Source organism: Vicugna pacos, chromosome 5 (assembly GCF_048564905.1).
Source record: "Vicugna pacos chromosome 5, VicPac4, whole genome shotgun sequence".
NCBI classification, from domain to species: Eukaryota; Metazoa; Chordata; class Mammalia; order Artiodactyla; family Camelidae; genus Vicugna; species Vicugna pacos.
In genome coordinates, this window is record NC_132991.1 from 2,641,133 (window position 1) to 2,668,621 (window position 27,489).

The 27,489-nt window shown below is 38.8% G+C and overlaps 1 long non-coding RNA gene across 1 annotated transcript; it reads right to left on the bottom strand.

Annotated features, from left to right (window-relative positions):
* Positions 1-798: 798 nt before the first annotated feature.
* On the bottom strand, positions 799-27,420 carry LOC140696546 (uncharacterized). The gene is made up of 2 exons (XR_012073000.1): positions 27,337-27,420; positions 799-1,665 (listed from the first exon to the last, which is right to left on the bottom strand). It is a non-coding gene; the product is annotated as an uncharacterized lncRNA (long non-coding RNA).
* Between the last annotated feature and the right edge of the window lie 69 nt (positions 27,421-27,489).

Sequence of the window (27,489 nt, forward strand, 5' to 3'; positions counted from 1 at the left end):
TAACAGCCCAGTTAATTAACGTGGAATTACAGTGGCAATGCCATGTCTGTCCTTGGAGAGTCACATCAGCCCCATCGCACTCAGGGTGACGGATGCTCTTGCGGTAAATACTGTGGGAACAAGCACCATGGAGCATTGCTTAGAAGAGCTTCCCACCGGAGCACCTGGGGCTTCTCATCAATCCATCTTCTGCATAAGGATGATAAAACTTCACCCAGGGCTTCTCAGCACCCCTTCACTGGACTCTGGCTCGAAAGGAGAAGTGGCCCAATGTTTCCTGAACCCCTGATGTATACCTGGAGGCCTAGCTAAGGCCTCTCATTATAACCCAGTTACAAGAGGATGCAGATTTCAGGTTGATATTTACACCTGAGGAAATGAACACTGGAGCGCTTCGCTGGCTTGCCTACAACTTAACAGCCTTTAAGCAGCAGAGTGGAGTTGGACTTGGCTTGGTCCTACCAGCCACCATACCTGTCATCAGCTCCTGAAAAGGAGCTTTCTGTAGCATCAGAGTGGCAGGCTAAAATGCAGGGTGCAAGTGTTCCATTACTCCAATGTGGCAGCATATTTTTCCATCCCTGTGGCCCCTGCCGAGAGCCAAGTTGCCATGGGGGGAGTGTGAACCTGTTTTGAGATCACATATCAAATTCTCAAACTTCACACGGGAAACTTACCTCTGGTGCAGAGCCAAGACATGGGTTGCCTGCATGAGCTCTGCCTCTCTTTTGATGAACAGCTTCTGCTACAGTCACCTTTAGAATTATTTTTTTCATTTTACAAGAAACATACACAGTGTAAGAACCATCTGGCCCCTTTATTTCATAGTGGAGCTGTCTGTATTCAGCAGTGACCTCACTGGCCTTGCATTTGGCTGGAAGCACTCCTCTTATTAAATCAGAAACCGAAGAGGACCCCTGCCCCTTCCCCTTGACCCAAAGACAAGCCTGAGGCTGGCCTCATTCTGACATCACCAAGCAGTCTGGCATTTAAATGCCAGCATCTCTCCATAGGCTGTGCATGACTTTTTAGACTTCATTTCCCATTTATAGGAAGAAAAGAAAAGGGAAAATGTCAGAGGAAATTCAGTTCTGAGACCCAGAGCAGATTTCTCGTTGGGCAGAGAGGGAGACTGTCAAAGGGGTGGCATTTCAGGAGTCGTGGAGAAGTTGGAGCTGGAGCTGGCTGGAGTTGGACACCCTGTGTCCTCAGACTGCTGCCTGCGATCCCACCATCAGAGTGGCTGGTCTTTGCTGAGGATCTGCTGAGGGCCAAAGACTGTGCATGACCTTTTACATGCCTTGTCTCCATTCCTCAACCCCCTTACCTTTCCTGAAAACCAGGCGGTGTTGCAAGTCTGAGAAAGACAGCCTTGGCAAAGTGGGAAGAAACCCTGATCCCACCAGGCAGGTGGCCTTGGCTTGGTGACTTCCCCACTGTCCAGAGCTTGGTGATCAGCTGGTAGCTTCAAAACCTGAGTTCAAGGAGTGGGGCATTCATGCATGCATCAAAAGGTTGTTGAGTAACCCTTTGCAAGCTACTTGTCCAAGTTCTGATGACTCGGTGGTGAATAACAGATCCCTGCCTTCATGGACCTTCTCTTCTGGTGAGGCAACAAAAGTGAGTAGAGAGACAAACAAAATCGGTAACTGCAGACCACAGCACCTGTGGGAAGACAGTAGAATAGACGAAAAAGAGAAGGTGGGTGGGATGAAGAGGCAAGCTTCATTAATCAGCCCTGAAAGGACATCCAGAGTATTAGTTCGTAAATTCACTGCAAGATCAGCGCCTTCTCCAAGATAGACCACTGAATGCAAAGCAGCGAAGGTGCTTGGCCAGCTGGGACTCGGATGGGGAGGTCAATGTAAGAATTGCCTGTCCACTGTGGCCTCCCGCTGAGCTGGCCTGGACTTTGTGTCACCAGCTTGAGGATATTTGGACTTCCACTGGACCACGCGAGCCAGTGAGCTCCAGCATTTGTCTTCACGACTCTGCTTTTGTGCCTGCTTGACATTCACGCCCCTCTACTGACTGACCCCACCTCCCTCTGAGTTATTTTCACCTACTGTTTCCCTAGCTCAGGGTCTCAAGAAGCCAGGGGCTGGAAACACAAACTTGCAGGCAGGCAGACGATGTGGGATGTGATCCTTGAGAAAGGGGAACAAGAAGGGAAAGGCAAGGATGGATATGGGGTTGACCATCATGAGTGCAGGACTCCAGGGACATTTCTAAAGAGTTCTATGAACTCTTTCTCAACCCTTGACCCCTCTGGTGAAGGGTGACCCAAGGTGTTAGCTCTGACATCTCTAGGCTATGCAAGCATCGATGCTGAGGTATACAGATTGCCTGTCACATAGGAAGAATCCCAAGGCAGGAAGGGAGTGGTCCAAACCAGAAATCAGGGGTAAGGCACAGTCAGGTAGCATCTGTGAAGCTCCCTTAAGGGTGCAGAGTCCGGGTCACTGCCGTAGTGGCTGGAGTGAGCTGGGACTGAGAGGACGTGGGTGGTGCACAGCAGGTGTCCTGCACACTTCATTAAATCTTTCATTTTTTTTATTGACATACAATCAGTTACAATGTGTCAATCTCTGGTGAACAGCACAATGTCTCAGTCATCCATATACGTACATATATTCCTTTTCATACTTTTTCACTAAAGGTTATTACAAGGTTTTTTTAAAATTATTTTTTATTATTATAATTAATTCTTATTTTATTTTTTATTACTATAGTTCTTGTGCTATACAGAAGAAAACATTTTAAATCTATTTTTATATATAGTGGCTAATATTTGTGAATCTCAAACCCCCAAATTTATCCCTTTCCACCCCCTTTTCCTTGGTAACCATAAGATTGTTTACTATGTCTGTGAGTCTGTCTCTGCTTTATACATGAGTTCATTAATGTCTTCTTTTTTCTTTTTTCTTTTTTTTAGATTCCACCTATGAGTGATATCATATGGTATTTTTCTTTTTCTTCTGTCTTATTTCACTTAGAATGATGATCTCTAGGTCCATCCATGTGGCTGCAAATGGCATCATTTTATTATTTTTATGGCTGAGTAGTATTCCATTGTATAAATATACCACAGCTTCTTTATCCAGTCATCTGTCAATGGACATTTCGTTTGTTTCCATGCCTTGGCTATTGTACGTACTGCTGCTATGAACATTGGGGTGCATGTATCTTTTTGAATTAGCATTCCCTCTGGATATATGCCCAGGAGTGGAATTGAGGGATCATAAGCTAAGTCTATTTTCAGTCTTTTGAGGAATCTCCATACTGTTTTCCGTAATGGCTGCACCAAACTACATTCCCACCAACAGTGTAGGAGAAACCTCTCATTTTTGAGTCCAGATGTTGACTTGGGTTTTGACCAATATCCTGCTGTAAGTGGTTATCTTTTAATTGGGTTCTACTTGCTTAGTGGTTACATTTCTTGAGGCTGACTTGACCTAGCTCTGCTCATATGCACACAAACTTCAGAGCTTATTCCTACCAGGGCAACCAGAGTCCCCAGTTTAGAGATGCCCCATTATAACAGACAAATGCAATGAGACTGAGAAACAGTAAAGAATTTGCCTTAATTCACTGAACCCATGGGTACAAAGCAAGCCCTCCAATCCAGAGATTCTTATTTTTTTCTCCTATATTATCTTGCTTCTTGGCCTGTCACATTCAGAAATGCAACATGTTTTCATTTGGATTCCTCAAAAAACTCTCTTTTTCTTTTTTTCCTTGATCTAATCAACATGGTTTCCTCATTAGACTTGACAAGCCTTCTGATGCCTCCTTGTTACCTGCAGAAGAGGTTACAAACACCTTACAGTGGTTTTCAAGGTTCTCCAGGATCTTCCCAGCACACGTTTACTCCCTAATAAAGACTCTGTTGAGTGGTATGGGACAATTGGCTGCTCTTAGAGACTTTTAAGACATTCACATTCCCCTGTCTTTGCTATTTCTCGAACTTGGCCTTCCCTCTACTTCTCTATCTTCTAAAATGGTGGAAGTGGCTTGACATCAGGCGGTGGGTGGAAGTTGGACAAATCTGAAAAGTGTAATGGAAAAACCCTGGGTTACTCTGAATAGAGTGTTAAATATGGACACTGCTGAAGTGGATGAGGAGAACTTTAGAAAAAGTTCTAAGTAATCTTAGAAAAAGTCTAAACTTCAGAAAGAGACTGTTTATAGCAATCTGTATTTGAAGGACAGTAGAAGTGAGGACTCAGGACGAAGTGAGGAACATGTTACTGAAAACTGGAGGAAGAGGGATCCTTGTTAAGCAGTGGTAGAAATCTTAGCAACATTGTATCTTGCATGATCTCACAGAGAGTCAGAGTTGGGAGGACCAGCAAGCTATTGGTAGTTTGAAGATGGAGAATGCAATGCAGTGGGGAATGCATCTGGTCTTGAAGGGTTGAAAGAGAATCCCTGCTGATAGCCACATGAATGGGAACCTCAGCTCTACAGCTACAAGGGACTGAATTCTGTCAACGACCTAAATAACTTAGATAAGAGCCCAGGGTGGCCAACACCTGTTTGCAGCCTTGTGAGATTCTAGGAAGAGAAACCAGGTGAACCCATCTGGGCTTCCAACCTACAGAATTGTGTGCATTCTTTTATGCCAATGGTTTTGGGTAATTTGTTGCAGCAGCAATAGAAAAATTACTACACTGAGACTCAGCATTTCTTATATCTGTTGTTTGTATCTTTCACCTGTCTTGGCAAAATTCTTACCCATTCCCCCATATATTTCTTCTGACCCATTCTTTCTGTCCTCCCCTTCAGGCCCTTTATTTAGATGTATATTAGACATTTTCACTGTGTTCCTTAGGTTTCTTTTGTTAAGTGTAGGTTCATCTTTTATTCCTTACTAGTATTCAGACAGATAGGTGAGTAGAGTTTAGTCTTCTTGTCTCTCTTCCAGTTCACCGATCCTACTTTCAGCTTTGTCTAATCTACTGAATTTTAAATTATGTTTTTGTATCTTTCAGTTTTAGAAATTCTCTATGATTCATTTTGATATGTTATAGTGCTCTAGTGAATTTATTTATCTTGACATTTATTTTCTTAACTCTATTATTAGGATTAGAGTTAGGGTTATATATCTTGGTATATTTTCTATTGCTAATTCCTGTTATTGGCTTTTTTTTTTTCTTGGTCTGAATTTTTGTACCCTTCTACCCTCAAACCACCGGTAGCTCACTGGTCCTAACTCTTTGAATCTCTCTGAGATTTTGCAAGATACAAGAAAGCAGACTAGAAGCCAGTCACCATGTATGAACAATTCATGACTCTAGAAGATGCCATCTTCCCTCAGGTATATTTCAGCCTTTCCCCTGGAAAGTGCATAGAGTAGAGGCAAATCATTTCAACCCAATGGCTGCCTGAACACTCTTGAGCCTGGCTTTCAGTCCTTGTAAGGCTTGGTCTATGTCTGGTTTATCCTCACTGGTTTACTAGGGTAAAGTCCATCCCAACAAGATCCTACAAGTTTTTAACTCTTCTGTTTTTTCACTATTTTCTGCTAACATTCTTGAGCCCTTATATTACATCTTAAAAATCAGTAAATGCCTTGAGAAGTGTGGGTTCACTTCTGTGCACTTCCCTTCTCTCTGGGGCCTTGGTGCCTTAGGCAAATTTTGGCTCTAATTTTCTTCTGCCATTCTTAGACATCTCCAAAAGATCTGCTGAGTCACCGCTTCCTGCTTGACTCTCTCCTGGGCTGCTCCTCCTCTCACCCTGGGCCATGTAAACAGCATAATCTCCAGGATGTTGAACTTATCTCAAAGAGCTTCTCTTCTCTTCAGGATGTTCAGATCCTTAAGTCCAGGCTCCTTTCATTTTATGGCAGCATCAGTTCTGGATTCTTGGGAATCTTTTATTCCACCATGTAGAGCAGGAAACAGGATGGACTTCAGCCATATAAGGATTTGATGAGCCAAGCCTGGAAGTTACCCATATCACTTTTTTTTTCATAACTCATTGTCTAGACTTCAGTCACATGACCACCTCAACCACAAGAAAGGCTGGAAGGTGTGGCCTAAGTCTGTGCCCAGAAAGAAAGGGGACAGGATTTACCAGCACATGGAAATCTGTGTGATCTCATTGTCTAGACTTAATAGGCATTTGGGAAGTTTAATGAAAATGGAAATGTTGAAGATAAACCAAGTGACCTCTGAAGGTGCCTTTAAGCCTAGCAACCCTGCTCAATTTCTGAATGTGGTTTACTTGAGTTTCCTGCAGCACACTGATACACAGAAATACAAGATAAAGACATGCCGCTCATTCTTTTAGAAATTAAATGCTGATTCATATCATTAAACTTTCTTGTCTGATGTGCCAAGATAATCCTTATGACTTAGAATTTACAACAGGCTCTCTTAAAAATATCATTCCTGCACAACTTAATTCAGTCAGTCCTCTGGATATTCAGCTTCAATGAGCTGGAATATATGTTCACTGGGTATTGGATAACTCAAAAGTTTCATCTAGCATAAGGCTAAAATGTCTTTGCATCCAAGGAGAATATGAGCTTATTTCAAATTTTCATTATTGTTAAATTATGGTTTAAGTCTGAACTCCATGTATTCATCACCTTAGGATTTTAATAGCTATTTGGGGGATGCAAGAAAAGCAAAATCAAAGAAACTTCCCTTGAAGGTATTGTACCCTAGATAATGAAACAGAGACAAAGAAAATGATGATGAAATGGTACAGCCAGTAAACATCAGCATTTGGATGTGAATACAAGAATCATGCCAAGAGGGCTATTCATAGTGATTTAAAAAAAATTAGTCCTTATTTTTATATCAATTTTAGGTTTACAGAAAAACTGAGCAGAAAGTACAAAGAGCTTCCATACACCCTCCACCCTCCTAGCGTCCCCTATAATTAACATCTTGCATTAGTGGGTGTATTTGTTACAACTGATGAGCAGATAGTGATATACTGTTAATTAAAGTCTATAGTTTACCTTTGGGTTCACTCTTTGCTTTTTGCACTTGCATAGGCATTGACAAATATATAATGCCATATATCCACATTTTACAATATCATAAAGATAGTTTTACTGCCCTAAAAATCCCCTGTGCTCCTCCTTTACACCTCTTCCTCTTTCCCCCTGAAATCCTCTTGATCACACTGATGTTTTAATTATCTCTATAGTTTTGCCTTTTCAAGGATGCCATGTAGTTTGAGTCAGAATATACAGCCTTTTCAGACTGACTTTTTCACTTACCAAGATGCATTTAAAATCATTTCATGTCTTCTCATGGCTTGATAGCTCATTTCTTTTTATTACTGAATAATATTCTACTGTATGGTTGTATCAGTTTGTGTATTCATTTACTCATTGGAAGACATTTTGGTTGCTACCAAGTTTCAGAATTCCTATAAAAATTTGCTTGCAGTTTACTGTGTAGACATAAGTTTTCAAGTCCTTTGAGTCAGTACCAAGGAGTGCAATTACTGGATTATACGGTAAGACTATGTTTAGCTCTGCAACAAACTGGCATTGCTGTCTTCCAAAGTGGCTGTATCATTTTGAGTTTGCACCAGCACTGAATGAGAGTCCTTGTTGCTTCATGTGTTCACCAGCTTTGGTGTCAGTGTTTTGAATTTGGGCCATTTTAGTAGATGGTAATAGAAGTTCATTTTTTTTCATTTGCATTTCTTTGATGCTTTCCTATGCTATTTCCCACTTGTTTATTTTCTTTGGTGAGGCATCTGTTACAATCTTTGACCCATTTTTGGTCATAATTGAGTTGTTTGATGACCATCCTTTATCAGATATGTATTTTTCAAACATTTTCTCCCAGTCTGTGGTTTGTCTCTTCATTCTCTTAATCATTTTTCACAGATCAAAAGTTGCTTTTTTAAAAATTTTTATTGAAGTCTAGCTTATGAATTTTTTCTTTCATGGATTGTGCTTTTGGTATTATATCTAAAAAGTCATCACCAAACCTAAGTTCACCTAGATTGCCTCTATGTGATCTTACAGGAGTTTTTTGGTTGTACATTTTATATTCAGGTCTGTGATCTATTCTGAGTAAATTTTTGTGAAAGGTAGAAAGCCTATGTCTAGTTTCACTTTTTTGCATGTGAATACCCAGTTTTTCCAGCACTATTTGTTGAAAGGACTATATTTTCTCCATTGTGTTGCCTTCGCTCCTTTGTCAAAGATCTGTTGACTATATTTATGTGGATCTATTTCTGGACTCTCTAGTCTGTTCCATTGTCTATTTGTCTATTCTTTCACTAAGCCATGAGATAAATCACACTGGCTTGATTGCTGTAGTTTTATATCAAACTTTGAAGTCAGGTGGTGTCTACAGCCCTCCAATTTTGTTCTTGGATTAGTAATTTTCTTTTTTTCTTTCTTTCTTTTGTTCATTTTTTTCCATGGAGGAAGGTCAGTGGTTAGAGGTTAATTTTTACTTTGATTTTCAGAGCACATGCAAAATTCTTTAGAGATATTCCATACCTATAAGATGAAGTCTAGTGGCATGAGTGTTCAAAGACATTTATAGTCCAGGTCCTGCTTACTTTTTTCTAAACATTATTATTCCAGCCATACTTATCCACTCCCTGTTCTCAAACTTCCCTCAAACTTTCATACCTTTTTTCCTTGTGCACCTTGTTCTGCCCTTCTGTTTATGACTACCTGGATAAGTTATCTGGTTCTATTGAGTTGTCTCTGGTCCATCCCCTAGGAATGTGTTTTTGACCCTTCCTAGTCTGGCTTGGTACAGCCCTTCATTTATTCTTCCATCACAGACACTCGATTCCAGGCACTTTACTTGGCCTTGGGATACAATGATCTAGTCTTGGGTAGACTATCTTAATGAAAGACCAACTAAAAATATTTAAATAACACAAACCCAAATTATGATAATCACCATAAAGGAAAAAAAACTAAAGGTCTGAGATAGAAACTAAAAGATAAAGGATATCTTATTTTAGGAAAGAAGATAAAGAAAGACTTTTCTGAGTAGGGGGCATTTGTACTAAGACATGATGGATGAGAAAAACCTCTCTCTCTGGAAGAGCATCTTTCCAAGAGGGAAGCCTATGCAAAGGAACTTGGGAGAGAAAAGAGCTCAGTGCGTTGGATGCACTGAAGAACAAGCAAGGCTGGTGGCAGTGAGCAAGGGATGGGGCATGAGATGAAGCTGGAGATTTAGTCAGGACTCAGATCAGGCAGTGCTTTAGAGTCCCAGGTATAGAGGATCAATTTTATTCTAGGCTCAAAAAGCCCACTGAAGGGTTTCTGTAGGGCAGTGAAATGATCTTATTTACACTTCAGCTCTCATTGACTGCTGTATAGAGAAAGAATCCTATGGAAGTAGTAGGTAGGATTCCAATGTAATTTATCATCCACTGGGACACTTTTCAGTGTGAAAGGGGCAATATTAATAATTATTCTGGGTCAATAGGTACACTTGGTGGTCCAAGCAATAATATACACAAGACAAAGCTAGTAGGTGGTTGTTGCATTCTGAAGAAGGTCAATGGTCTAAGAAATAATCAATGGAAAAAAATCAGATGGCTTCATGATATGTTTTAGAGGTAGAATCAAGAGTACTATTGCTGACATGTAGCTAGAGGACAGAGAGCAATAAAGTACTTCTAGTTTCTGATTTGAGCACACACAGAATTTCCTGTGATGGGAAAGGAATTTGAGGGGACATTTGAGAAGGAGTCAGGGAAGAAGTAAATGTAAGACTTCCACAATTAACCTCTAAACTTGAGACGTCCCTGAGATGGTGGAGATGATGGGTGGGGCATGTGTATATGTCTATTCAGGAACTTAGAGATGAAGAATGCATAAGCGATATATGTCCAGGCATCAACAGCAAGTAGATGAATTTAAAGAAGTATTAGTGGAAGTGGAAGTGAAGAAAATGGATACAAATGAACATGGGATCAAACCCAGAGAAACAGAAGAATAGATGGTAGAAGAGGAATTCTCAGTGAGGCTGAGAAGGAAAAGTGGTTGAGATGGAAGACAAATCAGAAAACTGCAGACACATAGAATTCAAGGGAGGAGAGTGTTTCATGAAGGATTTAACTCTGTTAAATGCTACTGAGTGAAGTGGAGGACCATGAGATCAGAGTGATGTCACTGCATCACTGCCTTACAAGTCACTGTGATCTTGGGAACAGCAGTTTCTTAAAGTGGAGGCAGAAGAAACTTGGTTGGAAAATAATAAAGAGTGAATTGCAGGCCTGCAGGAAATTTGCCATAAAGGGAAAAGAAGGAACGGGATGGAAGCTGTAGCTGGATAGGGATGTGAGGCTTAAGGCTTTTAGTTTTTTAAGAAGTGAGTTAGAAGAATATGTTTGCTATCTGACGGGTGCCCTCGTTTGAAGTACCCATAGCAACCTATGCACTTGGTTGTATTCCCTACCTTCATTTAAAGGTGACTAATCACAACGCCTCAAGGGTCTACCAGACGGCCTAGTACAAAGCAGTCTCTGTGAATGCCAGTGAATGAGCACAAGCACCTGAGAGCACCAATACTTGTCATTTGTCGTCTTTTTGATAATAGCCATTCTGACAGGTGTGACATGGCACCCCACTGTGGTTTTGATTTGCATTTCCCTGATGATTGTAACATTGAGCACCTATTCATGTACCAGTTGGCCATCTGTATATTTTCTTTGGAAAAATGTAATTCAGATTATTTGCCTATTTTTGACTCAAATAGTTTGTACCTAATGTTGAGTTGTATGAGTTTTTCTATATTTTGTATATTAACCCCTTATAGGATACATCATTTGAAAATATCCTTTCCCACTCAGTAGGTGGCCTTTTTGTTCTGTTGGTAGTTTCCTTTGCTGTGCAAGGGCTTTTTAGCTTGATGTGGTCCCATGTGTTTATTCTAGCTTTGTTTCTCTTGCCTGAGGAGACATATCCAAAAAATGCTGCTAAGACTAAGTCAAAGAGCATATTGTCTATCTTTTCCTCTAGAAGTTTTATGGTTTCAGGTATTACATTTAAGTCTTTAATCCATTTTTAATTCATTTTGTGCGTGGTGTGAAAGAGTAGTCCAATTGGATTCTTTTCCATGTAGCTGTCCAGTTTTCCCAGCACCATTTATTGAAGAGGCTCTTTCTTCATTGTATTTTCTTGTCTTCTTTGATATAAGTTGCCTGTATGAGTTCATTCTGAGCTTTCTATTCTGTTCTATTGATCTATGTGACTGTTTTTGTGCCAGTACCATTCTGTTTAGATTACTATAGTTTTGTAGTATAGCTTGAAATCAGGGGGTGTGATTCCTTCAGCTTTGTCCTTCTTTCTCAAGACTGTTTTGGCTATTTTGGGTCTTTCATATTTCCATACAAATTTTAGAATAATTTGTTCTAGCTCTGTGAAAAATGTCATTGGTATTTTAATAGGGATTGCATTGAATGTGTAGCTTGCCTTGGGTAGTATGTTCATTTTAGCATCATTAATCCTTCTAACCAATGAATATGGTATGGTTTATCTTTCTGTCTGTTTGTGTTATCTTCCATTTTTGTCATTAGTGTCTCACGGTTTTCTGAGTACAGGTCTTTCCCTCCTTAGGTAGGTTTATTCCTGTGTATTTTATTATTTTTGATGCAACGTTGAATGAACTTGTTTCCTTGATTTCTCTTTCTGATAGTTCATTGTTAGTGTATAGAAATGCAACAGATTTCTATTTATTAACTTGGTATCCTGCAAATTTACCAAGTTCATTGAAGAGCTCTAATATTTTGGTGAGGCCTTAGGATACCCTATGTACAGTATTGTGGGATCTGCAGTGACAGTTTTACTCTTTCCTTTCCAATTTGGATTCCTTTTCTTGTTTGACTGCTGTGCTAGGACTTCTAATACTGTGTTGAATAAAAGTGGCAAGAGTGGGCATCCTTGTGTTGGTCCTAATCTTAGAGGAAATGCTTTCAGCTTTTCACTGTTGAATATGATGTCAACTATGGGTTTGTCATATATGGACTTTATTGTATGGATATGCTTCCTCTATACCCACTTGATTGAGAGTTTTTATAAGTGTAATGTTGAAATTTATTAAGTGCTTTTTCTGTATATATTGAGATGATTATAAGATTTTTATTCAATTTTTTTATTCTTCAATTATTAATGTGGTGTATCACTTTGACTTGTGGATGTTGAACCATCCTTGAACTTGTGGGATAAATCCCACTTGATAATGGTGTTTGATTCTTTCAATATACTGTTTAATTTGGTTTGCTAATATTTTGTTGAGGATTTTTCATCTATGTTCATCAGTGGTACTGGTCTGTCATTTTCTTTTTCTTTTTCTTTTTCTTTTTTTTTTTTTTTTTCAGTATTTTTGTCACAGGTGGATGAGGCTGGGTGCTGGAGCTAATGCAGGCCTACTGGTAGGTGGGGCCAATGCCTAAGGGGTTCTGAGGTTGGTACGTCCCCACCAGTGGGTGGGGCTAATCCGAAAGCTAGTGCTGGCTTACTGGTAAATGGAGCCAAGTCCTGGGTCCTCTGGTGGACAGGGCCACGTTCCTGGCTGGCTGTGGGCTCAGAGAGTCTTACGGCAGCTGGCCTGCTGGTGAGTGGGGTTGTGTCCTCGCCTAGTGGGCTGCTTGGCCTGAGGCATTCCAGTGCTGCTGCCACCAGGCCAGTGGGCAAAGCCAGGTCCCCATACTAGTAAGCTCTAGGGAGGATTCCAAAATGACACTTGCCAGCACCAAGGTCCTGCCAGTGTGTGTCTCCAGGGTGAGCTGCCATCGCCTCCTGTCTCTCTGGAAGACTCTCCAGGATCAGCAAGTGGGAGCTCCTTTCGAATTCCTGCCTCTGCCTTGGGTCCCAGAATATGTGAGATTTTGTGTGCACCATTTAGGAGTGGAGTCTATTTTCCACAGTCCTCTGGGTCCCCTAAAAGTAAGCCCCACTGACCTTCAAAGCCAGACATTGTGAGGGCTTCCTTCCTGGGCTGGGGAGCCTGATGTGGAGCTCAGAACCCTTGCTCCTTGGGAGAACCTCTGCCATAGTAATTAACCTCCCATTTGTGGGTGTCCCACTTGGGGGTATGGGTCTTGACTATACTCGGTCTCTAGCCTCCTTACCCATCTCTTTGTGGTTATTTCTTTATGTCTTTAGTTGCAGAAGATCTTTTCTGCTAGATTCCCACCTTTCACATCAATAGTTGCTCTGTAAACACTTGTAATTTTCATGTGCCCATAGGATGAGGTGACTCAGAGTCTTCCTTCTCTGCTATCTTGGCCCCCACTCTCCTCTTGTTTACTTGAAGTCATATCTAGACCATCTATAATACCTAATACAATGTAAATGCTATATAAATAATTGTCCACATGTGGCAAATTCAAGTTTCCTTTCTGGAAACTTCTGCAATTTTTTGACAAATATTTTCAATCCATTGTTGGTTGAATCCCCAGATGTGGATCCTACAGATACGGCAGACCTGCTGCATTATAGTTTTTAGTCACTTATAGCGGATGCTGTAAGCTAAGGTTAGGTCATAAAATGTACTCCAGGTTTGCTGAACGAATAGAACAAGTGCTGACTTGGTCATTGAGGAAAACTGGGTACTTCAGACCCAGCACAGCTGTAGCCCACACGGTAGTCAGGATCGGAAGTGAGGGAAATCTCTGACAGCCAGGGCAGAGTGCTTTTGTTCCAAAATAAGAAGAATCAGAGCCGTGTCTCAATCAAACTTGAAGATGAGTTTATCTTGAAATTCTCTTCTGGTGAGTGAGAGCCCAATTAAGGTAGTTCCTGACTGAGTGAGCATGGCTTCTCCTGTCAGCTCGTTCTGACCGAATCAGAGTGGATTGTGCCCCATCTAAGAGAATTACTGAGCAAGCAAGCAGTCTTGGTTTGGGGTCTCAGTGACTGTCTCAGGCTGGCAAAGCAACCAGGATGGCTCATGGATGCCACAGTCCAATCTTAGCTCTTAAATTTTTTTTTCCCTCTTCTCCCAAACTTGGGGTCAATTTTCTCTTTGTGGCTAGAAAAGAAGCCATGACTTCAACCTTACTTTTAAGAGATAAGTGGTTTAGTAGTGATGAAGACAGTGTAATTAGGTCCTGGTGTATGAAGCTGAGGCCAGGACCTCATATTCAATCACAGTGGCTACTCTCCTGACTGCTCACTCCTAGATTTTTCCTCTGCACATGTGAGAATTACATGCACCCCAAGCAGGATGAATGAAAATAAATCCAGATCAAGAAAGGCTGTATTGGGAGTTCAAGATCTGCAGATACTAACTACTATATATAAAATAAATAAACAACAAATTTATACTGTGTAGCACAGGGAACTATATTCAATATCTTGTAGTAACTTATGCTGAAAAAGAATATGAAAATGAATATATATGTTCATGTATAACTGAAGCATTATGCTGTACACCAGAGATTGACCCAACATTGTAAACTGATTATACTTCAATAAAAATACATATATACCAAAAAAAGGAAACACTGTAATAAAGCTCTAACACATAAGAAAAAAAAAGTGAGGGTATCTACAGAGAAATGACAACTAGACCAACAGACTGATCTTTTCTTCTTAAACACCTTTATTGTGGTATGATCTATACAGTAAACTACACACATTTCAGATGCACAATTTGATGGATTTTGATAGATGTGTACACCCATGAAGCCACCACCACAATCAAAACAGCTGACATTTCCATCACTCCCCAAGAGGGGCAATTTTTGAACTCACAATTTATCCCTTCCTGCCCCCTTTTATCCCCTGGTATAGACTACAGTCTTCTCTTTACAATAACAGAATCAAAAAAAAAATAGTATCTACAAAGTAGCCCTATGTAACTGAAGGTTACTAAAGGCTTTCTCGAGTAAACAAAGGCTAGGTTATTGACATAAAGACCAGACTTAAAGAACTTGAATAAAATATGTGCTTCATGGAGAAAGAAACCAAATCCTAAGAAAGAACTGAGATAAACAAGAAAAAAGAAGAAAAGGAAGAATAAGAACCAACTGTGGAAACAAAGTGGAATGGAAATATTAGGTAAAAACAACATACTAACTGGGAAGGGAGAATACTCAGAGCTTCAAGAAACAGGTTTCAAAGTTCTTACATTTCTCTGATGGAAGGTGGAAATTCTAGGTCAACTTTATGCAGTTTTGAAATGAAGTATACCTCTTCAAAGTTTGAATGTGCCCACTGAAAGAACAAAACTGAGATTTATAACTACTAAAGCAGTAGACGTTTTAGAGTAACTATGGAAACCTTAATCAATCTAGCAGAAGGCCAAAAAAAAAAAGGAAGGAGGAAGAATCAGAAATTTCTGGGAAAATAGCTCAGAATGACAACAGTCATAAGTACAGTTTAAAATTGTCAGTAAACAAAACAAATTGATTAAACTTTCTAGGTAAAAATAATAGCTTAAATTATATATTAAAACCAAATCTATGTGTTAGTTATAAAAGACATACCTAAAACTTAAGGACAAAGAAAGTTTAAATGGAAAAACATGGAAACAGATATTCAAGTAAAATACCAATAAAATTGCTTAGCACCACTGGTATCAGCAAAATATACTCTATTTTGGTAATACAACATTAAGGATAAAGAAGCTTGCTAGATGAAAAAAGGACAAAAATAGCAGGAAGATATAAGAATTCTGAACTTGTTCGTTCACATAACTTTCCATTTGAAAAAGCAAGCACTGACAGGTTTAGCAGAAAATTATAAATCGAAAATCAGAGTGACATCTTCTAACATAAATTTTTCAGTAATTTATTCACTTTGTGGAGAAAAGTCGCAACATTATAGGATGGAAAAACACAATCAAAAAGCTAGATTGAAAACCACCCCACCTCCACAACGTGGGAGAGTTACTTTTTTTTTTTTTTTTTTAGGAAACTTCAACTCTCCTAACCACACACTTGATCACACAGTCCCTACATCTATTGAAGAACTGGTATTTAAAGTATCTTACAGACATTTCCTCTGACCAACATAAAATTAGTTAAAGTTTTAGAAAGTGATTTTCATAAATCTCATGTATTCAGACAAAAAATAAAAAGGACAATGTAACCTCTAAATAAATTGTGGGTCAAAGAAGTTATGATAGAAATTAGAAAAGAATGGAATGGAATTCTCACAAAGCAGCCTCCACAGTGTCAAGTCAGGTGGTCAGTTCCTAACCCTCTTTTTACTTGCTGTTGGCAAGTGAGTGACATGTCACTGCGTCAAAAGGCTTCCTGTGCTAGTCCTTCCAACACCTCGTTCTCACCAGCTGCTCCTTCTCAGCCTCCTTTGCTGCTTCCTTCTCTTTGAACTCCTTACTGCGGGGGCACCTCCAAAGTTGGCCACTGAACTGCTTCCCTTCTCTCTCCACTAGGTCATCTCAGCCACTGTAGGTCTTTACATGCTGCCTGGATGCTAACAACCCTCCCGTTGTATCTCCAGCTGGACCAGTCCCCGGGCCCCAGCCTTTTATCCATTCCAGGTGGATGCTTACAAGCATCTCAAACCCTACTGACCACAACCTGAAGCCCTGCTCTTCCCTGACTCAAACCGCTTGGCTTCCCGTTTCACTTCACAGCAGTCCTATCCTTCCAGTTGTGGAGGCCCTAAACCTGGCATCTTCATCGATTATTCTCTCTCATGTATTCCACATCAAATCTCCAGAAAGTCCTGTTGGCGATTCTTTCTCAATATCCCCAGAATTTTATCATTGTGTTTGTTAGAGCAGCCAGATAGGTGTGAGCTGAGAGAGTGCTAGATGTGCCAAATGGCAGAAATTGGTTAAAAAAAGGAAAGGCATTGGCCAAATGCAAAAGAAGAAAACCAACCCAAAAAACAAAACAAACAAAAAAAACCAAACCCTACATCGTGTGAATAACTGGAGTCCCTGGGCAGACAAAGAAAAGCAGGAACCTCTGGGCTGATAAGCAGCCACACATTTTGGGGTGACAAGTGCCCTGGAGGCAGGCAAAGAAATGTGGGAAAAGGCAGGAACGTCCAGTGTCCAAATGTAACCTTTTGCTCGTTATGCCCTCATTACAATAAAATTAGCCTTGCAGATTAGAAGCACCCATCATGCACAAACACCATGACACTTCTGATCCAGACTAAATAGGGACAAAAATCCCTCCTCCCCTCAGGAAGGTGGAGCTGGGATGAAAATCAGGGAATATGACCCCAAACCCCTCCCTCCCTAATGAATATTCTGCCCATTCATTTTGACATCCTATGTAACCAACTTGCCAAGAAACTCAGGGCAGCTGCTCACCTGAGCCTGCCCGCTCTCCCCTTGAGAGTGTATCGTCTATCCCTTAATAAATCCTCACTTTACTTTCTTAACTTCCATGTCCAGTCTCTGAATTCTTTCTGAAACGAGACAAGAACCTGGTCACCAGCAACACACTGACTGCTACTGCCCTTGTCTAAGACACCAGCCCCCCTCTCTCTCTCTCTCGACTTCCTAGCTATTCCTGTCTTGCTGCTTTTATTTTTCTACCTTCTATAGTCTATGTTCAATAAAAACTAAATGTCATCACTCTTTGGTTCAAAATCTCTAATGGCTCTTCGTTTTGCTTAAAGGGAAAACTGAAAGTTTTGTCCTGGACCACAAGGCTTTAAAGACCCCTCTCTTCCCATTCTGTCTTTGGTCTCCCTGGTGGTCCTCAAGTGTGGCAGGCACGGTCTCACCTCATAGCCTTTGCACCTGCTGTTCCCTTTGGATCAATGCTCTTCCCCTAGATGTATCTCGCTCCACATTTCCTTCAAATCTGTGCCCTTAGGCTCTGGGAGGGCAGGATCTTGGCTGTCTTTCTTACCTGCTGTATCCTCGGCACCCAGGGCAAGACACCCAGCACCTTGGAGTCACCTAGTATTTGTTAAATGACTAAAATAATGAAGAATAATAGAAATGTTCTGTAAAAGTGCGTGGGCTAGAGCTAAATAGTTCCTAGGAGGAAACTGTCATAACAGTGTATATTAGCAATGAAGGATGTTAATAAAATCAACATCCAAATTCAAGAAATGATAAAAATAACAGAGGGATTAAAGTAATAAAAGAAGTGAAAAGAAATAAAAGGTAAAAGACTAGAGATGGAAGGAATGAGATTATCAAGAAAAACAAAAGTTGATTCTTTGAAAACCACTGCCTAATCGTACCTTCTGAGATATGAAAATGTTCTGTGTTCTCTGCTATGGCAGCTAATTCATTAAACTGAACACTTTAAACACGGCTAGTAGTCCACCAGAAAAATCTGAGTTTTTGTGTTATTTGATACTAATGAATTAAAATAGCCATATGTGGCTTGTGACACTGTGGATGGCACAGTTCTAGAATGTTCTTATAGAATGTCCCCAAGAAGACATACATAGTAGTTGTTATAAAAACAGAATGGGGGATCATTAGATAGACCCTAAAGGATTATCAGCGTTAAAATGTATCCGTAAGATGTGAGATGTTCATACATTTGTTTGTAACTTATTACTTAGAGCTATTAGGTTGAGCAATATGCAATGCCAATACGCTATACTGGTTTAAACCTACAAAAACAGCAGTTTCAAAGATTTCAATCTAATACATCTATGACCGTATATAAATGTATTATATATTCAAAAGTATTGTATTGAGTGAAAGAAGTAAATGCAGAATAATACTTAGAGTATCCTACTACACGCTAAACATTTTTTTAACTGCAAATTTATATTTTATGTTTCGAGGATCACAACATAGGCAGGAAAGCTGTTTATTAATACTTGGCACAAATCCACATTCGCAGAGCTTACAGCCTCAGAGATGAAGGTCAAGAATGGCCTCCGGGAGGGGTATGCAGTGCACTGAGATTACTTCATTTCTTAAAAATCTGAAGCTGAGGGCACCATATTAAATCTAGCCAAAGCTGGTGATGGGTAAATGGTGCTCATTATATCATTCTCTGCGATTTGTCGCGTGATTGCAATATTTCATCCCAAAAAGAGAAAGCAGTGAAGACAGGGAAGGTGAATATGGACACTGAAGTCCTCTGTGCTCTGTTCCCAAAACCTCGGAAGTGGAAGCTCCCGGTGGGTGAGCGATGCCCCTGCGGTGGAGACGCGTCGGACGCTGCAGGCGGAGATCCGGTCAGCCCGCTACGGAGAGGGGCCCTTTAGGGGTCGGGAGGGGCGTGAGGGAGCAGCAGGGGAGGAGGGGACAGGCTGGACACCTCCTGGATGTCCCCCCGCCGGGTTCGCCGGAGACTACCCGATGGGCTTCCGGTCCCCTGGCTGGGTTTCACACGACAGTGACCAGCCTGGCCAGGCCTGCCAGCAGCGTGGAGGCAATTACCTTTTTAAAAAAGCAAATGCCTATTTATTTCCAGAAATGATGCCAGAGGTGGTGGGTAGGAGCACGCCGTGGCTGTGCTCTCCCAACCCGGTTTCCGACATTTTGTTGCAAAAATTTTCATGTAGAAAAGTTGAAAGAACTTTATAGCAAACACCTGGGTACCGATTACCTAAACCCTACCATTAACATTTTGCTTTATTAGTTGACATCAATCTCTATCCATCTACCCATCCATCAGGCCATCTTAATTTATTTTTTTTTTAGCCTTTTTAAAGCAGGTTACAGATACCCTGACAGGTCATCCCAAAGACCTCAGCATGTATATCATTGATAAGGGCTCTGCATTTATTTGTGGTTCTTTTCTTCCTAAGCAAAATTTGCAGTGAAATGCAGACTTTGAGGGTACAATTCAACGAGTCTTAGCAAACACACACACCCCTGTGACACCAGTCCTCCTCAAGATACAGAACGTCACCCTGCTCTAAATAAAGTTTCCCCCAGCCCTCTCCCAGTGCATCGTCACCCTCGACCCCTCAGAGGCAACCATTCTTCTGTTTTTTTTTAAGAAAAAAAAATGTTTTGCCTGCTCTGGAACTTTATATAAAAGGGTTAGACTGCATGTAACCTTCTGTGCAGGGATTCTTCGACTCAGCATCCTGTTTTTGAGAATAATTCCTTTTGCTGTAGGCATCAGTAATAGCTTCCTTTTTATTTATTTTTTTTATTGAAGTACACGCGGTTACAATATATCAATTTCTGGTGGAAGTAACGGCTTCCCTCTTAGTTCATAGTACTATTTCATTGCGTGAATACACTGCAGTCTGTTTATCCACTTTTATGTTGATAGATATCTGGTATTTCCAATTCTGTGCTGTTTTGAATAAAGTTAACATGAAAGTTCTTGTACAGGGCTTTTATTGTGGGCATGTTTTTATTTTTCTTAGATAAAAGGAAGGTTTCCAGATATAGCAAATAAAAATACAAACTGCTCAGATCTGATTTCAGATGAACAACAAACTCGTTTTAGTATGCACATGCTCCATGCCGTTTTTATTGGGACATACTTATACTGAAAAAAAAATCCAAAATTTGCTTTGTTTTTCCTTCCTGAAATTCCCCCAAATTTTCTCTTTGTGGACCAACTCTTAAGATTTTGTTTTTAGAAACAGTTTCAGGTTCATCTATAATAGTTTTATTTCACTGTAATTTTACATTAGAATATGTGATTTGCAATTTTCTCCCAGTCTGTAGATAGCTTTTTCATTTTGCTGGTTTCGTTTGCTGTACAGAAGCTTTTTAGTTTGATATAGTCCCATTTATTTTTACTTTTGTTGCCTGTACTTTTGGTGTCATACACAAAAAAAATCATTGCTGAGGCCAACGTCAAGATGCTTTTCTTCTATGTTTTCTTCTAGTATTTTTTTTTAATTGAAAGTATAGTCAGTTTACAATGTTACTTTCTGGTGTACAGCATAATACTTGTCATACATAAACATACATGTATTCATTTTCATATTCTTTTACCACAGGTTACTACAAGATATTGAATATAATTCCCTGTGCTCTACAGTATGAACTTGTTTATCTAATTTACATACAGTAGTTAGTATCTGCAAATGTCAAACTCCCAATTTATCCCTTCCCACCCCCTGCCCCTCTGGTAAACCTTAAGTTTGTTTTCTATGTCTGTGTTTCTGTTTTGTAAATAAGTTCACTTGTCTTTCTTCTAAGGGTTTTAGGGTTTCAGGTCTTATGTCTAAGCCTTTAATACCTTTTGAGTTTACTTTTGTGTGTGTGGTGTGAGATTTAAGGATCCAATTTCGTTCTTTTGCGTATGGATACCAAGTTTTCCCAACACCATTTATTGAAGAAACTATCCCCTTCCCACAGTGTACTCTTGGTACCTTTCTCAAAAATTGATTGACTCTATGTGCTTGAGTTTGTTTCTGGGCGCTCTATTCCTCTTCGTTGGTCTATGCGTCTGTTTTTATGTCAGCACCGTACTGGTTTGATTACTACAGCTTTGTAACATGTATAATTTGAAATTAGGATATATGGTACCTCAAATTCTGTCCTTTCTCAAGATTGCTTTGGCTATTTGGGGACGTTTACACTTCTGTGTAGATTTTAGATTTTTAAAAATATTTCTAAGAAAAATGTCTCTTGAATTTAATAGGGATTGCATTGAATCATGTATCATTTTGAGCAGTATGAACATTTTAACGATATTAGTTTTTCCAACTCATGAACACAGAATATTTTTCCATTTAATTGTATCTTCTTCAGTTTCTTTTCTCAATGCTTTATTGTTTTCAGTGTACAGATATTTCATCTCCCTGGATAAATTTATTCCTTAGGCAAACTAAGGAATGGGAGAAAAATAATTGTAAACCTTATATTTGATAAAGGATTTATATTAAAAATACACAATTAACTCATACAAATCAGTAGCATAAAAACAACCTGATTTTTTAGAAAAAACAAAGGACCTGAACAGACATTTTTTCAAAAAAAAAAAAAGTACAAATGGCCAATAGGTATATTAAAAGGTGCTCAGCATGACTAATCATCAAGGAAATGAAAATCAAAACTACACTGAGGTATCATCTCACACCTGTTAGGTCCATTATTATCAAAAAATTAAATAAATTAAAGACATGTTGGTAAAGATGTGGAGAAAGGAGAATTATTGCACACTTTTGGTGGGAATGTAACTGCTATAGCTGTTATAGAAAATAGTGTGCAAGTTCCTCAAAATCTAAAACTAGAATTAACATGGTTGGTGTATTTTGGGTATAAACACAAAGGAAACAAAATCAGTACCTCAGAAGAGATATCTGAACTCCCATGTTCATGCAACACTGTTTACAATAGCCAAGATGAGGAAACAAACTAAGTATCCATGTGTGGCTAAATGGATTAACAAATTGTGAGATTGATTGATCTATCTATCTATCTATCTATCTATCTATCTATCTATCATCTATCATCTCACAATTTGTTTATCATATATAATGGAATGTTATTTAGCCTTAAAAAGGAAAGAGGTCATACCATCTGCAACAACATGGATGAACCTGGAGGTCATTATGCTAAGTGAAATAAGCCAGACACAAAAAAGAAAAAACTGCATGATCTCACTTGTATATTGAATGTAAAAAAGTCAAATTCACAAAATCAGAGACTAGAACAGTGGTTTCCAGGAGAAGGAAGGTGGGGGAAATAGGGGGAGGGGTGTGTTAGTTAAAGTATAATAAATTGCCATTTTGTAGGATGAATAAATCTAGAAATCTAAGGTACAGTATGATGACTACAGCTAATACTACTGTACTGAATACTAGAAATTTGCTAAAAGATTTCAGGTAGTTTCACTTACCAAAAAAAGTAATATATATGTATATGTATATATATATATATATATATATATATATATATATATATATATATATATATATATCATGTTGTATACCTTACATATATGCAATTTTATTTAAAAATGTGTGAATGATTTTCACTATAGTTTTTTTTATTGTCAAAATGCTGTTTCTCCACTTAATATTTTAATTCCAAGTGCAAGCAGAATAACGTATCCTTTCCAAATGACACCTTGTATTTGGAATATCCCCATTTTAGGAAACAGTGACTGGTCAGAAGACTTGAGCTTGAGGGTCCTCAGACCAAAGCCTTTCATTAAACCCAGCGTGTGCTGCCATGTGAAACTCACGGAGGCACAGGAGGATGTGCCTTGGCGTAATTTCGATAACCAAAGACAGGCTTCCCTTAAACAATCAGTTTTAGTGGGGCACATTTTGAAAAAGAACAAGTATATATGTTATTATCTTTACATTCAATTTATTTAAGTGTCACGAATATAAAAATCTACTACTGGGCACATTTTAAGCTCAAGTATTTTTTAAATATTTTGATTCTACATTTCCAATTTGAAATTTATGTTAAAAAATAAACTAATAAGAACAAAATGTAACACACATATTCATCATAGCGTTGTTTCCAATAGGGAAAACACTTGAAACTGTAAGTAGCCTATGATAAGACATTGATTAATTCATTTATGATAATTATTTGTTGAAATATAACGCATTCATTAAAATCCATAATTTTGAAAACATATTTAATCAGATGATATTAATGCTAAATAATAATGCAATATTTCAGTTTTGTTTGGCATATATATGAGAGAGGGAGGCATTGAGAGAGAGGGGAAAGGAAGGGGAGGCAAGGAAAAGGAAGGGAAGTAATGCATGTCTGTGCTTGCAGGGCTTCGAGATTAGATGCAAAGCCTTCTTAAAGCACTTAACAAGAACATACCATAAATACAAAACAGAAACAGAGTCATAGGCATAGAATACAAACTTGTGGTTGCCAGCGGGGAGGAGGGTGGGAAGGGACAGACTGGGAGTTTGAAATTTGTAGATCCTGACAGGCATATGCAGCATAGATAAACAAGATTATACTGTATAGCACAAGGAAATATATACAAGATCTTGTGGTAGCTCACAGAGGAAAAGAATATGACAATGGATATATGTATGTTCACGTATAACTGAAAAATTATGCTCTACACTGGAAATTGACACAACATTATAAACTGACTATAACTCAATTAAAAAATATAAAAAACTCCTGCAAATGAAATAAAAAACAAACAAACAAGAACGTACCCAAGCTCAGCAGCTCCTCAACCAGGGGCCAAACTCTAAAGAGGAACTTCTTCCTGATCTTACAGGAAATGCTTTCAGCTTTTCCCTGTTAAGTGTGATATTAGCTGTGTGTTTGTCATATGTGGCCTTTATTATGTTGAGGTATGTTCCATCTATGCCCACTTTCTGGAGAGTTTTGATCATAAATAGATGTTGAATTTTATCAAAAGCTTTTTCTGCATCTATTGAGATGAGCATATTTTTTTTATTCTTCAGTTTGTTAATGTGGTCTAGCACAATGATTGATTTATGGATATTGGAAATTCCCTGCATCCCTGGGATAAATCCCACTTGATCATAGTGTTTGATCCTTTTAATACATTGTTGGAGTCGATTTGCTAGTATTTCGTTGAGGATTTTTGCATCTATATTCATAAGTGATATTGGTCTGTAATTTTCCTTTTTTGTGTATGATATCTTTGGTTTTGATATCAGGATGATGATGGCCTCATAGAATGAATTTGGAAGTGTTCCTTCCTCTGCAATTTTTTTTGAATAGTTTCAAAATTATAGGTGTGAACTCTTTTCTAAATATTTGGTAGAATTCACCTGTGAAGCCATCTAGTCCTGGAATTTTGTTTGTTGTGAGTTTTTTAAATTACTGCTTCAATTTCACTACTGGTAATTGCCCTATTCATATTGTCTATTTTTTTCCTGGCAAATTGTACCTTTCAGGAACCCGACAAAGATGCCCACTCTCACCACTTTTATTCAACATAGTTTTGGAAGTCTTAGCCATAGCAATCTGAGAAGAAAAAGAAATAAAAAGAATCCAAGTCCAAAACAATGAAGTAAAACTGTCACTGTTTGCAGATGACATGATACTATACATAGAAAACCCTAAAGAAGCAATCAGAAAACTACTAGAACTCATCAATTAATTTGGTAAATTTGCAGGATGCAAAATTAATACACAGAAATCAGTTGCATTTCTATACACTAACAAGGAAATAGCAGAAAAAGAAATTAAGGAAACAATGCCATTTACCATTGTACCAAAAAAAAAAAAAAGAGCTAGGAATAAACCTACCCAAAGAGGCAAAAGACCTGTACTCTGAAAACTATAAGACACTGATGAAAGAAACTGAAGATGACATAAGCAAATGGAAAATATACTGTGTTCTTGTATTGGAAAAATCAATATTGTTAAAATGGCCATACTACCCAAGGCAATATACAATTCACTGCAATCCCTATCAAATTACCAATGACATTTTTCACAGAGCTGGAACAATATATGTTAAAAATTTGTATGTAAACACAAAAGATCCTAAATAGCCAAAACAATGTTGAAAAAGAAGATTGGGGAATCTTCCCTCTAGGGAACCTGGGACAATCATGCTCCCTGACTTCAGACAATACTACAAACCTACAGTCATCAAAACAGTATGGTACTGGCACAAAAACAGACACATAGATTAATGGAACAGGATAGACAGTCCAGAAATAAACCCACACGCTTATGGTCAATTAATTTATGACAAAGGTGGCAAGAATGCACAATGGAGAAAAGATAGTCTCTTCAGTAAGTGGTGCTGGGAAAACTGGACAGCTACATGTAAAAGAATGAAATGAGAACATTCTCTAACACCACGTACAAAAATAAACTCAAAATGGATTAAGGACCTAAATGTAAGACCAGATACTATAAAACTCCTGGAAGAAAACATAGGCAGAACACTTTTTGACATAAATGTCAGCAATATTTTTTTTGAAATAGCTCCTGGAGTAATGGAAATAAAAGCAAATATAAGCAAATGGGATATAATTAAACTTAAAGGCTTTTGCACAGCTAAGGATATCATCAACAAAACAAAAAGACAACCTACAGAATGGGAGAAAATATTTGCAAATGATGGGACAAACAAGGAACTAATTTCCAAAATATACAAAGAGCTCATATACCTCATATCAAAAAGCAAGCAACCCAATCAAAAAAAGGGCAGAAGACCTAAACAGATATCTCTCCAAAGAAGACAGACGGACACAACCACATGAAAAGATGCTCAACATCATTAATTGTTAGAGAAATGCAAAGCGAAACTACAATGAGGTATCACCTCGCACCACTCAGAATGGCCATCAGTATAAAATCTGCAAATGATAAATGCTGGAGAGGGTGTGGAGAAAAAGATACCGGGGGGTGGAGGGTGGGAAGGGATAGACTGGGATTTTAAAATTGTAGAATAGATAAACAAGATTACACTCTATAGCACAGGGAAATATACACAAAATGTTATGATAACTCACAGAGAAAAAAAGGTGACAATGAGTGTGTATATGTCCATGAATGACTGAAAAATTGTGCTAAACACTGGAATTTGACACAACATTGTAAAATGATTATAAATCAATAAAAAATGTTAAAAAAAAAAAGAAAAAAAAGAAACCCACTGTTGGTGGGAATGTAAATTGGTGCAGCCACTATAGAGGACAGTATGGAGGTTCCTTAAAAACCTAAAAATAGACTTACCAGCAACCCCACTTCTGGGGACAGACCAGGAGAAAAATATAATTCAAAAAGACCCCTGCACCCCAATGTTCATAGCAGCACTGTTTACGATAGCCAGGACATGGAAACAGCCCAAATGTCCACCAATAGATGGCTGGATAAAGAAGATGTAATACACACACACACACACACACAGAGGAATACTACTTAGCCATAAAAAGAACAAAATAATGCCATCTGCAGCAACATGGATGGCCCTGGAGATTGTCATTCTTAGTGAAATAAGCCAGAAAGAGAAAGAAAAATGCCATATGGTATCATTTATATGTGGAATCTTAAACAAGGACTTAAATGAACTGTTTATTATTCATAACTTAGATGATTGATTTCTTGAATATGTGTAAGCACATTTGACTGTCCTTTATGACTGGATTACCACATTCTGTTGATTCTTACTTTGTGGCTGGCTTTATTCCTTTGATAACTGTGTAAGTTTAAAAATCTGTAACTCTAAACTGTACTTAGAAAAAATAAACAATACATATATGTATATTTTAAAAAGGTTCTATCTCTCAATGAGTTGCTCTTCCTAGAATAAACTTTGTTTAAAAAAAGAAAAGAAATGTGAATATTTAAGGATTAAAAAGTGGCAATAAAAAAGAGAAACTTCTTTAAGAACCCGTTTCTCTTGGTGTGCCACAGGTGTCAATCTTTTTAAACTGAATTTTAATAAAAATCTCCCATACTTAAAAAAAAACAAAAACAAGCAGCAGGAAGTTAGGCTGGTGTGAGGTATCTCCAAAGAGGCTGAATAGACAATCTGGACGTCAGAACAGCCCACAAGAAGAAGAGGAAAACGTACCTGTCAGCTCCTCACCGTTTCTTGTTTCCAGCTGGTCAGAGTTTTCTCCTGAGCACCTGCGTCGTCAGCTGTACCTAAGCCTGCTGAGTCCAAAGTGGTGATGTGAGCAGAGTTCCGTTGCCTTGGAGGTGGAACCAAACGGTTCACAAGTAC